This window comes from Neoarius graeffei, chromosome 21 (assembly GCF_027579695.1).
Source record: "Neoarius graeffei isolate fNeoGra1 chromosome 21, fNeoGra1.pri, whole genome shotgun sequence".
In the NCBI taxonomy this organism is placed as follows: Eukaryota; Metazoa; Chordata; class Actinopteri; order Siluriformes; family Ariidae; genus Neoarius; species Neoarius graeffei.
The window spans coordinates 1,296,654-1,309,661 of record NC_083589.1 but is presented as its reverse complement, the minus strand read 5'-3'; the positions used below and the strand labels follow the sequence as shown (position 1 = coordinate 1,309,661).

General features: G+C 40.5%; 1 pseudogene; it reads left to right on the top strand.

The window, feature by feature from the left end:
• LOC132869638 (myelin-associated glycoprotein-like) overlaps positions 1 to 10,580 on the top strand; it is a 31,267-nt pseudogene extending 20,687 nt beyond the window's left edge.
• The last annotated feature ends 2,428 nt before the right edge of the window (positions 10,581 to 13,008 follow it).

The following is a 13,008-nucleotide window of genomic DNA, read 5'->3' as shown; positions in this document are numbered from 1 at the left end:
TACTTAACAGCTGGTATTGTGTTCCTCTGTACCTCTAGTCATTGTGGACAAACAACTCCATCTTTATCTCATCTACCCATCAAGATTTCCTGATGAAGGCTTTTCCATTGTCCATGTAGTCAACTGTAAACTTTATTTGAGCTTGAAGGTGTCAATTTTCATAGCAAAACTTCTTCCTTGGATGGCAGCCTTTCAGTCCATGGTGATGTAAAACTCATCTGACTGTAGACCGTGCTCCAGGAGCTTCCAGTTCATGGCAGGCCTGTGCCTTGGTGGTTCCTGGGTTGTTCCTGACCATCTGAACCAATTTTCTTTCAGCTGAGTGTGACAGTTTGGTTCTTCTTCCAGTAAATTGGCTTCACCTCCCAATAACTTGTACTTACATACAACTGTTTGAACTGATGATCTCGGAATCTGCAGATGTTTAGAAATGGCTCCAAGAGACATTCCTGAATGTGTAAATCTATGATCCTCTTTCTCAGTTCTGTACTGAGCTCCTTGGACTTTCCGATTGTACTGTGTGTTGATCAATCCAGTGAGTGTCAATCAAACCCTTTTTATGTTGTGCACAGAGACGCTACCAGCTGTAGACAATTATGATCACTTAACAGGAAGTTAAGAGGCCATGGTCTTGGCCAGTTAAAACCCATTTTGGAACTTTCAGCACCACTGCATTAATGATATAAGTGGGTATGTGTATATTCTTGATCCTGTATCTATGTTTTTGACCCTGTGTTGATTTCCAAAAAACAAAATTAAATTTAACCCAAAGGAATACTTCAAGGAAATCAGTGAAAACCCAATATTACCATGACATTCATGTCCCTGTATGTAAACTTCTGATCACAACTGAATATCTTTGGCAGCATCTGGAAGGAAATTGTTTATCTGAGTCATAGCAATGCATCTTTGGCAGCAAATCTGAGTTTGCCTTGAAGAACAGAGGCTTTGCATTGGCTATTTACATTCAGAGCATTTGGCAGACTTATTCAGAGTGACTAACATTTATCTGATTTATAGAACTGAGCAGAACTGGGCAGCCTGGCAGCAGTGGGATCTTCCAATCGGTAGCTCAGTGTCTTGAGCATGGATCTACCACTGCCATAGAAGCCAATTTCAAAGTGGCAAAGACCAGCAGAGAATTGTTTCTGAGAATCAGCCATCAATGGGAAGATGGATATTCTGGCATCATAGGTGGCTCAGGTCAGCTTGGAGTGAACTGCATTATGCCGAACCAGCCACAGAGACTGCTGGCAGGTTCCAAACACTCTGTGCTCCAGTCCTGCAAGGAGGTGGGTGATGCTCTGCTGCACTGCATCTGAGCTCATGCCACATTCTTACAAGCAGCCTGTCCTGAATGTGTATTGGTCATTGTTGCTCGCAGCCCATCACTGGAGGCTGCATGAAGTGCTATGATGAGTCACATGAGACCAAAACCCCAAACTGCTGCCATCTGGGTGAGATCTTATAACACTCCTTGCACATGGCACACATGGGAATTTACCTACAGCTGCTTGTATTGGAATGATGACTTTATTCTGCAGCCAGTGACATCTCTATGAGAAAAGCTGATCTTCACTCTGGTAACTCTTGGCAGTGAGACACCAAGAAAAGAATGCAGGTCGAATCCCCATCAAACTGGTGTATGGGTGCTCCCATGTATTGTTAGCACAGTCCATGCTGAAGTGCATGTGATAAAACCTGAAAAAGCTGAAACAAGGCTGCTCTGTTGCCCTACAACCAAAAAGAGTCATATAAGGAAGAAAACACATGAATCAAAAGTCAGAGTAACCAAATGTATCAGAAATGATGATGAATGGCCCTTTATTGTCACTAGTCACAAGTACCAAAGAAATTAGCCGTCAACCTGTGCATACATATACACATACCGTACATACAATCAACACAGGGGGAGTAGACAGGACAGGAAGACAGGGATGAAAAATACAGTAGTAACATGAGGGGACGGGAGGAGAAAAAAGCAACCCCCACACTATGCCCCTAAGGGGAGTACAGTATGTGAACATTAAAAAAAAAACACCTCAGCACATAAGCACAAAAATAACACAGTACACTTTTACATGACTCAGGACTTGAGGGGGAATGGGATGAGGGAGAGGGCGGAGGTATGGGTAACCCAGCACAAACAAGCAGCCCGGTCCTGCAGCCAGACGGCGCTTACTGACTTGTCATACTGGGGGTAAAACAGCGACCGCGGAAAGGAGGGGTAGGAATACAAGAGAGTCTAACAGCAGTGACCTCCGGGGGAAAATTGTTTTCCCAGCAATGGCCTTGGCCAAGGCCAGTGCTGGCTGGGAGAGCCAAAACAGATAAGATTGTTTGGTCTTGGGTCGAGCAGCCGCATTCCTTTACACGCCTACTCCTGATAGTTCAATAGTTCACTGTCCACACTGGTCACTCAAGTCCAATTTCCCCTCAAAGCCGAAAGCTTCTCCATGATGATATCCAAGTTGCGGTTCAAGTTCTGAATAGCCACAGAAAGATCTCCAGAAGTAGAATCAGAAAGATCCCAGGTTTAGAATGAGGGATTCTACTTCGCATGTCTCCAGAAATACAATGATCCTCATCTGAGTCTGTAAAGCCCATCTGTTAGACTGGGTCACTTCAGTAGACCTGGGTGTTTCACCATTCACGCGCTGATGACTCTGGGACACAGTCCAACTTTTTGGTTTCCTTTTCATTAACAGGCATTTCAAACCCATGTCCTACCCTCCAACTTCTTTATCGAGTAGATGGTGTAGGAAAGTAGACCTGTCTCTGAGGGCCAGAAACAGAGGAGTACAGCCATACTTGGAGGAAGGGTTCTGATGGCCTTCCACCAAGAAGATGTGTTGCTGAGATGTGTCCACCTTGAGGAACTCTGGATACCTGCCAGGGTCCTCCTCCATCACTCAGAATCGAAGCCAAACTCAGTGAGAAAGCTCCAAATTACTGAATACATTTGAAAGGCACTGTGCGATTTTGTGTGAAAGGTTTCGACAGGTGTGTACATGCACTCAGGAAGGTATCAACGTGCTGAAACACTCTGGCCTCTGGAAGAATGAAGTGTTTATGATTATACAACATGATAGAACATGCATACTTCTTACAACCCCGATTCCAAAAAAGTTGGGACAAAGTACAAATTGTAAATAAAAACGGAATGCAATAATTTACAAATCTCAAAAACTAATATTGTATTCACAATAGAACATAGACAACATATCAAATGTCGAAAGTGAGACATTTTGAAATTTCATGCCAAATATTGTCTCATTTGAAATTTCATGACAGCAACACATCTCAAAAAAGTTGGGACAGGGGCAATAAGAGGCTGGAAAAGTTAAAGGTACAAAAAAGGAACAGCTGCAGGACCAAATTGCAACTCATTAGGTCTATTGGCAATAGGTCATTAACATGACTGGGTATAAAAAGAGCATCTTGGAGTAGCAGCGGCTCTCAGAAGTAAAGATGGGAAGAGGATCACCAATCCCCCTAATTCTGCACCGACAAATAGTGGAGCAATATCAGAAAGGAGTTCAACAGTGTAAAATTGCAAAGAGTTTGAACATATCATCATCTACAGTGCATAATATCATCAAAAGATTCAGAGAATCTGGAAGACTCTCTGTGCGTAAGGGTCAAGGCCGGAAAACCATACTGGGTGCTCATGATCTTCGGGCCCTTCGACGGCACTGCATCACATACAGGCATGCTTCTGTATTGAAAATCACAAAATGGGCTCAGGAATATTTCCAGAGAACATTATCTGTGAACACAATTCACCGTGCCATCCGCTGTTGCCAGCTAAAACTCTATAGTTCAAAGAAGAAGCCGTATCTAAACACGATCCAGAAGCGCAGACGTCTTCTCTGGGCCAAGGCTCATTTAAAATGGACTGTGGCAAAGTGGAAAACTGTTCTGTTGTCAGACCAATCAAAATTTGAAGTTCTTTATGGAAATCAGGGACACCGTGTCATTCAGACTAAAGAGGAGAAGGACTACCCGAGTTGTTATCAGCGCTCAGTTCAGAAGCCTGCATCTCTGATGGTATGGGGTTGCATTAATGCGTGTGGCATGGGCAGCTTACACATCTGGAAAGACACCATCAATGCTGAAAGGTATATCCAGGTTCTAGAGCAACATATGCTCCCATCCAGACGACATCTCTTTCAGGGAAGACCTTGCATTTTCCAACATGACAATGCCAAACCACATACTGCATCAATTACAGCATCATGGCTGCGTAGAAGAAGGGTCCGGGTACTGAACTGGCCAGCCTGCAGTCCAGATCTTTCACCCATAGAAAACATTTGGCGCATCATAAAACGGAAGATACGACAAAAAAGACCTAAGACAGTTGAGCAACTAGAATCCTACATTAGACAAGAATGGGTTAACATTCCTATCCCTAAACTTGAGCAACTTGTCTCCTCAGTCCCCAGACGTTTACAGACTGTTGTAAAGAGAAAAGGGGATGTCTCACAGTGGTAAACATGACCTTGTCCCAACTTTTTTGAGATGTGTTGTTGTCATGAAATTTAAAATCACCTAATTTTTCTCTTTAAATGATACATTTTCTCAGTTTAAACATTTGATATGTCATCTATGTTCTATTCTGAATAAAATATGGAATTTTGAAACTTCCACATCATTGCATTCTGTTTTTATTTACAATTTGTACTTTGTCCCACCTTTTTTGGAATCGGGGTTGTATTTATTTGTTTCAACAACATCGTGTCTGGAGATAAAACATCTGAAATGTATAATCTACAAGCCCTGATGTATTTCACTGTGGTTTAGACTTAAAATAGATTTAATTCGATACTGAAGGTATTATTTACCGTTTGGTTATTTTATGTTCAGGGCTGAATATTTCCTCCGTGCTGATTGGTGCTGCTGTTGGAGTTTCAGTAATGATGATGACGATGTGTGGAGTATTCCTGTGTGTAAGGTGTGTTTATTCTACAAAATATTTACTTTTATGCTAGGGAATCTGGTTAACCAAAAATTACTGCTGAATTTAGCTCTACATTTTTAGGCACATGGAAGATTTAATGTAATATAATCAACACAATCAACACAAACTTAATTACCTTTTATATTTTCAGGACGGCGGCACGGTGGTGTAGTGGTTAGCGCTGTCGCCTCACAGCAAGAAGGTCCGGGTTCGAGCCCTGGGGCCGGCGAGGGCCTTTCTGTGCGGAGTTTGCATGTTCTCCCCGTGTCCGCGTGGGTTTCCTCCGGGTGCTCCGGTTTCCCCCACAGTCCAAAGACATGCAGGTTAGGTTAACTGGTGACTCTAAATTGACCGTAGGTGTGAATGTGAGTGTGAATGGTTGTCTGTGTCTATGTGTCAGCCCTGTGATGACCTGGCGACTTGTCCAGGGTGTACCCCGCCTTTCGCCCGTAGTCAGCTGGGATAGGCTCCAGCTTGCCTGCAACCCTGTAGAAGGATAAAGCGGCTAGAGATAATGAGATGAGATAGTTTCAGGACAATAAATCCTTCAAGAAAAGGAGATACAGTGAGTCCTTCAGGACAGGAAGATACAGCAGGACTAGTTTTAAACAACATGGTTAGTGTGAAATTACACACACACACACAATCATATCAGTGGCTCTTGAAATTAATTTTGAGAGTAAAGAATTGTATTTCCTGTTGGTTTACAAGCCCGTTTTACAGGAGGAAGATGAAGAGTCTGTGTATGCGAACAAAACAGTTTTATCAGAGTCCCTTCATTACTCCACTATCAAGTTTCCAAATAGAGAAGGAAGTGAAATCCGAGGTCTTTCTTCTCTCACTGCCAAATATGCCACCATCCACCACGGCGCTGGACCACAAAGCAAAGGAGAAACTGGAGAAGCAGCAATCGAGGAGGTCCAGGAAGAAAACGTGATGAATATGGACAGTGTAATGATGCAAAACTCTGTTGAAGAGGAGGTAACATACGAAAACATCAAACATAAGCCAACAGTGAAGCAAACTCAGGTCAATTTAGATGAAGGTGATGATGGAAGTAAAAAATCTAAAGAAACTAAAGAGGCGAAAGAAAGAGCATCAGAACAGCTCGGACACTCAGACAGAGCTGAAGGCATTTATGCACAAGTTAAACCTCGTAAACATGAACACGAATAAAAAAAAATCATTATTGTCTAAAATCTTCAGTGTTCAGGCTACAAACTTATATATATAGTGTGTGTGATGGAAATAGATGCTTGAATGATAAATATGCATTTCTTTTATACACTCAACGGCCACTTTAATAGGAACTTGTTGAGTCTATTGCCGCTTTTCCACTACCAACGCGGCTGAGTCGGGCTGAGCCGTGCCGTGCTGAGTCGAGCTGAGCGGGGCTGTTGGAGTTGCATTTCGACTACAACCGCGCTGAACCGTGCTGGCTGGAAGTGGGTGGACACATTGGGTGGAGTTAGCGAAAGTGGGTGGACGTCAGGTGATGTCGTTAAGCAGCGCAAACAGTGACATCGGTGAGCTTTTAAGCAGTAGTCTCTCGACCCGAATAGTAAACAATAAACATGGAGGACATGGAGTCGTTAGTGTTGCTGGTCTTGGTGCTGTGGCTTGTTGTCACCGACAACGCGGACAGATACTGGCAAGAGCGTATAGATGAGGCGAGGCACATAAGGCTTCAGAAATTCTCGTAATTCGTAATTCTTCTCCTTCCGGGTTTGCGGTGTTTACAGATCCCAGCGCGCTCGCGGGGCGTGTGTGGGCATGTGAGGACACTCCTCCTCACCAATCAGTGCACAGGGGAGTGTCTGCTCACGCCCCCAGCCTCACTCGGCACGGTTTGGCTTGCTTCAGCCCCACTCCAAAACGGTGCGAGTTTTAGGGGCTAAGCAGGGCTGAAGCGAGCTGAGTCGTGCTGGTTTTTGGTAGTCGAAACGCGAGCCGTGTCGGGCTGAAGTGAGCTGAAGCGAGCTGAAGTGAGCTGAAAAAGGGTAGTGGAAAAGGGCCATAAGATCCCTGTTCTTGGCTGCAGGAGTGGAACCCAATGTGTTCTTCTGCTGTTGCATGCTGAGATGCTTTTCTGCTCACCACAGTTGTAGAGTGATTATATGAGTTACTATAGCCTTCCTGGCAAAAACACTCGAACCAATCTGTCCATTTCCCTCTGACCCTCTCTTATCAACAAGGTGTTTGTTTCCACCCACAGAACTGTCGCTCACTCACTCGGTGTTTTTTTGTTTTCTGCACCATTCTGTGTAAACTCTAGAGACTGCTGTGTGTGAAAACCCCAGGAGATCAGCAGCTTCTGAAATACTCAAACCAGTCCATCTGGATCAAACCAACACCCATACCACAGTGAAAGAAAGTCACACTTTGAGATTCACTTTGAGTTTCCCATTCTTATGTTTGAACATTGTGAACATTAACTGAAGCTCTTGATTTGTATCTGCATGATTTGATGCATCGTGCTGCTGTCGAGGGATCGGCTGATTACAGAACTGCAGAGAACAGCAGGTGGGCCAGTGAGTGTATCTAAGATTGTTTGAAATGAAAATAAGCAAAATTTAAGAAAAAGCATCAAGCGAAAAGCTTCATGCACAAACTGCTTGCCTGAATTTATTCTCATCGTCTATGAATTTAAGTTTATTACTGTTTTGGGAAAAGAGAAACGCTTTGTCATTGACATCATGATGTCATTTATGACTTTTTTTTCACCATAAAAAAACCTACACGTTTGAGATCCTGGTCTGGTGGAGAAGCCAAAGTTAATAGGTGTTTATTTGGTTTATATTTTGTGTTACTTTAGTGTTTAGTGCGCTGAGAGTTATTGAAAAAAAGTGAAAAAAAGAAAGAAAAAACTGTAAAAAGTTGAGAGAGGGAAGTTGTTGGTGTTGAGAGTCAGATACATGGCTGTGTGAGTGGATTTTCTGAGCTGCACATTCAGATTATTAAAATCACCTGTGTGTAGTTCACACCTCCGAGTTTGGCAGATTTTCTTGAGTTGAAGCGTCTGCGTTGCAAGCGTGTGTAACTCTCACATAACTTCTGAACAGCGCTTCAGTCCGGAGTTCTGTCTGAGCTCTGAGTCCTGATGTGAGTCATTTCAGTATTAAACCTGAACTGAGTGCTGAACTTTGAATACATCCACGGTTTGAACACTGGGTTCAGGAAAATTAATGTTCAGAAGATTTGTGTACATTTTTGCCTTAAATATATCTGATATGCATATTTGTACATATACCAGGGTGGCAGTTTGTTAGATTCTGACTGAGTCGGTCATAAAGCACACATTCAGAAAAACCACAGACTCCATATTACTTCAGAAATACTGCTGTGTTCTTTAGTCTGTGTTTTACAGTTTCATTTCTCACTATGGCGGTGTAACAGTAGGTTTATATATATATATATATATATATATATATATATATATATATATATATTAGGGTGGGCCTTAGATGGGGTAAATTTTCACATTATTAATTCTGAAACTTTCACCTTTCAGATTTGTTTGGTTATGAAAGAAAACAAATTTGCCTAAATTTGGAACATTCTGAATAATTATTAGAGGTTGCTCAAGCCTTCTGAAATATTGGACAACAGCAAATTATCAATACATCGCCCTGTTCGCAATGCAGGTGTAAAGAATAAATGTTTCTCATCAGTGATCATGTTTATTTATTATACTTGAAAAAAATATGGTACACAACAAAACATTCTGAATAATGTACAAAGTCATTGAGTTTTCTGGAGTGGCAAGGCAACATAAAAAAAAGTCCAGGTTTTCTAGGATTTTCAGTCACTGCATCAGTGTCGCTTTATTCACATTGGGGAATTTTTCTCTGTGGTCTTGGACAACTTGAAGCAAATGGGTCATTCTCCAAAAATGGTGGAAATGCTGTCACTTACTTTTGTAGACACCAAAATCAGCAAAGTTGACCTGATAATCACATAAGTTATATATGTTCAATCAATAAAGACTGTTCTTGTAATGTAAAAATAAAGTCTATTGGTCTAAAAATTAATATTTAATTTTAGCTACTTATTTAAAATGGCAAGTTCATAGAATCGCCATGCCACTCTGACAATACATGGAAGTGGAATCATATACTTTTATATAAATATACATTTCTGAATTAAATTAATCTAATTTACAGTTACATTACATGCAATGACAAACAATAAAATAGTTTAAAAATGGCTAAATATTATTAATAATATTAAATAAATATCTGTCACCCACAATTATGTCATTGGTGTTACTGCTACATAAAACACTTTTATTTTGAAATTTGCATTGACTCTCGGGAGTTCCTTGTGGTCAAGAGGTCATTTGAGGACGTGCGGTGGTCAGAGACATCAGGTAAGTCAGATGGCTTACTTCCTTTCTTTAAAAATGTCATGATTTCTTGTAGAATTTTACATGAAGCTTTTAAGCCTGTCATTTGTATTACTCAGTTTATAGCCGTGGGAGTGAAATAATGAACATAAAACTTGAATACATTGAATAGATAAAATATTTTGATATCACTGAAAACATGTGGTCTGACACACAGCAGCCATTTTGTTGAAATTGTAGTTTTCCCCAAAAAATATCACTGGGGTTACAGTCATTGGGGTTACTCTTCTTCCTGGCAAAACCAGTAACACCAATGACATTCCTGTATAAATGACCCACATAAAAGCTACAAAAAATACATTAGGAGGAGAAAAAACTTCATGGTTTTAAATGGTTTAATTATTGTATAGCCATCATTATGCTATTGTACTTTTCTATTTGTCAGGTATGGCCAAATTGAGTGCTGCTGAAAAGCAGAAATTATACAGGCAGTGGAGAGATGCAGACCCTGTACGTAGGGCAGAGTACTTGGAGAAAAGGCGTCAGGGTTATGTCAATGATATACTGACCAAAAAAAGGAAGAATGTAGGAGAGTTAAGTGAAAGGGAGAAGAGGGCTCAGAGGAAGGCATGGCCTGTTAACTAGGCAAGACACAGACAGCAAATGAGAGCAGTCCAGACAGTCTTGACCCCAAACTCTTCTCCAGACAGATCACCGAACATCCCAAGGTAGACCTGGCACATGTTAATACAAGTTTTGTTCTTTTGTCATCTCAGCCACTTGGGGGATATAGTATTTAATATTCTGACATATTTCATCAATTTCACATGCAGCTTTAGCAAAGCAACCTCTGCCACTCCCAATCACTGTTGGCTAATGATGTGGGATTGTCTGTGTTACAGTCTCCAAGACATCATTATTGGAGCTGTTCCACCAACACAGGAAGACCAGTCAGAGCCACAAACATTGCAATATCGACCAGAAGTGATTGAGAGCCATCATTGTGGGCAATGGTGTATTGTGAAGTATGATGAACAGCCATACCCTGGCATTATCCTGATGGTGGAGGAACAGAATGTCAAAATTAAATGCATGCACAGGAGCAGCAAGTATGACCTGAACAAGTTCTACTGGCCATCCCCAATAGAAGACGTGAACTGGTATGGGGAAGATCAAGTAATGTGCCTTATGCCCGAGCCAGTTGCTGTTAACAAGAGATACATCCAGTTGGATGACAAGATTTGGGCGTATCTGAAAGAAGAGCTGGGACTTTAAAATGAGAGGTTAAAATAGGGAAATTAGAGTTGGAAAATTAGTTTATCTCCAAAAAAGGGGAGTATTATGTTCTTGTGTGTCATTGGTGTTATGGCATGTCACTGGTGTTACTTCGTGTTTTTTTCAGTGATGTCCTGTTATACATGAATTATTGTTATTATCCAGCAACATTTTCTTTTTAATCAGTTATGTATTCATTAACTCATATTTTAAAGGCAGTATCCAAGAATTTATTTGAATATTCTTCAACTACTTTTGGTTTTACAAGGAAAAAATTGATGGCACAAGTCAAATGGATTTACATAATGTTGATTATTTACATTTTTTAATAAAGTTGCATATGTTCAATCAAATATTTTTGTTGGTTTTATTGTTCCATTTATCTGCTTTTAATGGAATATTCAAGTTTTAATGAAAAAAAATATTTTTACAACTATGTAATGCTGTTTGCATTATAGGTAACACCAATGACAAAAAAAACCTGACACATGCATTCTTTAATGAAATGTTTAAAAAATAATAAAAATACATTAAGCTGTACCTGTTGTGGATTCATCAAGTTTAGAAGTTAGAAATTGCTTTTAAAGAAGTTTTAAGTATATTAGAAGGAATACATTTCAGCAGAAATATGTTTCTCAGATTCCACCTTTTCTGGAGAATGACCAAAATACTGTTTCTGCTCTTCATTGGTGGTAATGAGTGTATTGTATTCTTCGATCAGAGCCAGCCCTCGTTCTGCTGCATCATTAACAACTTTCAGATTTTGCACAGTTGTAAATGCTGCCTTGTCGTCGTCTCAGTTGTCCCGCGGTTCTGGATCAGCCTCAAAGAAGCTTGTTCAGTGGGAGCTACTGCACTTGCCTGGATGGTCTTCTTTAAGATCTTGTGATGGTGAAAGAACACAGAACTTGCTTCTTTGAAGGCAGTTTGCTTCCAGTTATTTCACTTTCCACACTGCTAAGTAACCACAAAGAAGGTTTACTTCTAGTTGCAATCGCCAAGTCAGCTATTGTGCAGTCACAGGTTAATCAGTGGCATCTAACAGTACTGTCTGTGCAACTGAGATCAGATCTTTTCTAATTCTTTAGTATTGATCGATTTCACTGACAGACAGACAGTGGTTGTCATGGAGATGTTTGTTTTTTTATTTTAGTTAAATCAGTGTCGATACTGCCATTAAAAGAATGCATTGTGAATGACCATCAATCTATCAATTTTAAATTTCAAGGTCATTGAGCAATTTCTAAATGTTTATATATTCCCTTAAAATTTTACACACAAAAAAAAATAAATTTATTGGAACATATTGATGGGGTGAGAGTGGATAATTAAATATATCACAAAATAAAGACCACCCTCATAAATAAATGAAAAAAAGTGTGTATATATCAGGGCTTTGAACCGGTTCAAGGAACGAAAACGAAAACCGGGAACTTTTTCTATTTCACATGGAACAGAAACGAAAACCAGAAACTTTATTATTTTTTATGTTCCGGAACAGAAACACTTATTAAAAATAATGGTAACCGGTTAATACCGGTTTTTATTTCGTTCCTCAAAGTTTCCGTAGCCAACAAATAAAAGTCATTCTTCTCCTGCGCAAGTTTCTATGACCCGCTGGGGTTCACTTCCTGTGTGACGTTCGCTGATTGAATGGAGAGAGCGGGAAGGTGGACTACTAGTGAGTAAGTGCATTACTGAGTGTCTGAGAAAAGAAGAGCCTGAACGTTGCAACCTCCCTATTGGTTGTTTGTAAAAATGTATCAGTTGTTGCCCTTCCCACGGGAATCATCACGGGCTCGAGAGACGAGACCTGACAAGTTAATTCGTTGGTAGCAGAACAAAATGCCTGGACACAAATCGGGTTTTCAGAAAAGGAAAGAAAATAAACGGAGGGTCGAAAATACAAAAAGATCAGAGCAGAACCGGCCCTGGCTACATTTCAGGTGTAGTTTGTTTTATGTATGTACTTGCATAGATGTGTACTTGGTCTTCCAATATGGCACCTAACAAAATCTTGCGGCGCGGTGACGTCATGCGGTAGCCCTCTATAGGGCCTGACTAGCCTTTGGTAACACACTAAACGAATTATCTTTAATTTTTGGCACTTTTTCTGTTTGTGTAGATGGGAAGACATACTGAGAATCCAAATCGCCAACATTTGAAATAATAATTGTTTTGAATTATTTCTTGTCTTATTTAATGAAGGTTGTAATAGAATTAGCCTACATTTGGCTTAAGCTGGATGAGACAGAGACATAATTTTATCGCCATTTGTTAAACAGCTGACAGGGAACGTAATTAACCGTTCCGGGAACGAAATTTTTTTGTTCTAACCGGTTCAGGAACGTCTATTTAATGGTGGAACCCAAAACCGGAAACGTTAAAATTCCGTTTCTGTTCGGAACGAACCAATAGGAAAAAAATT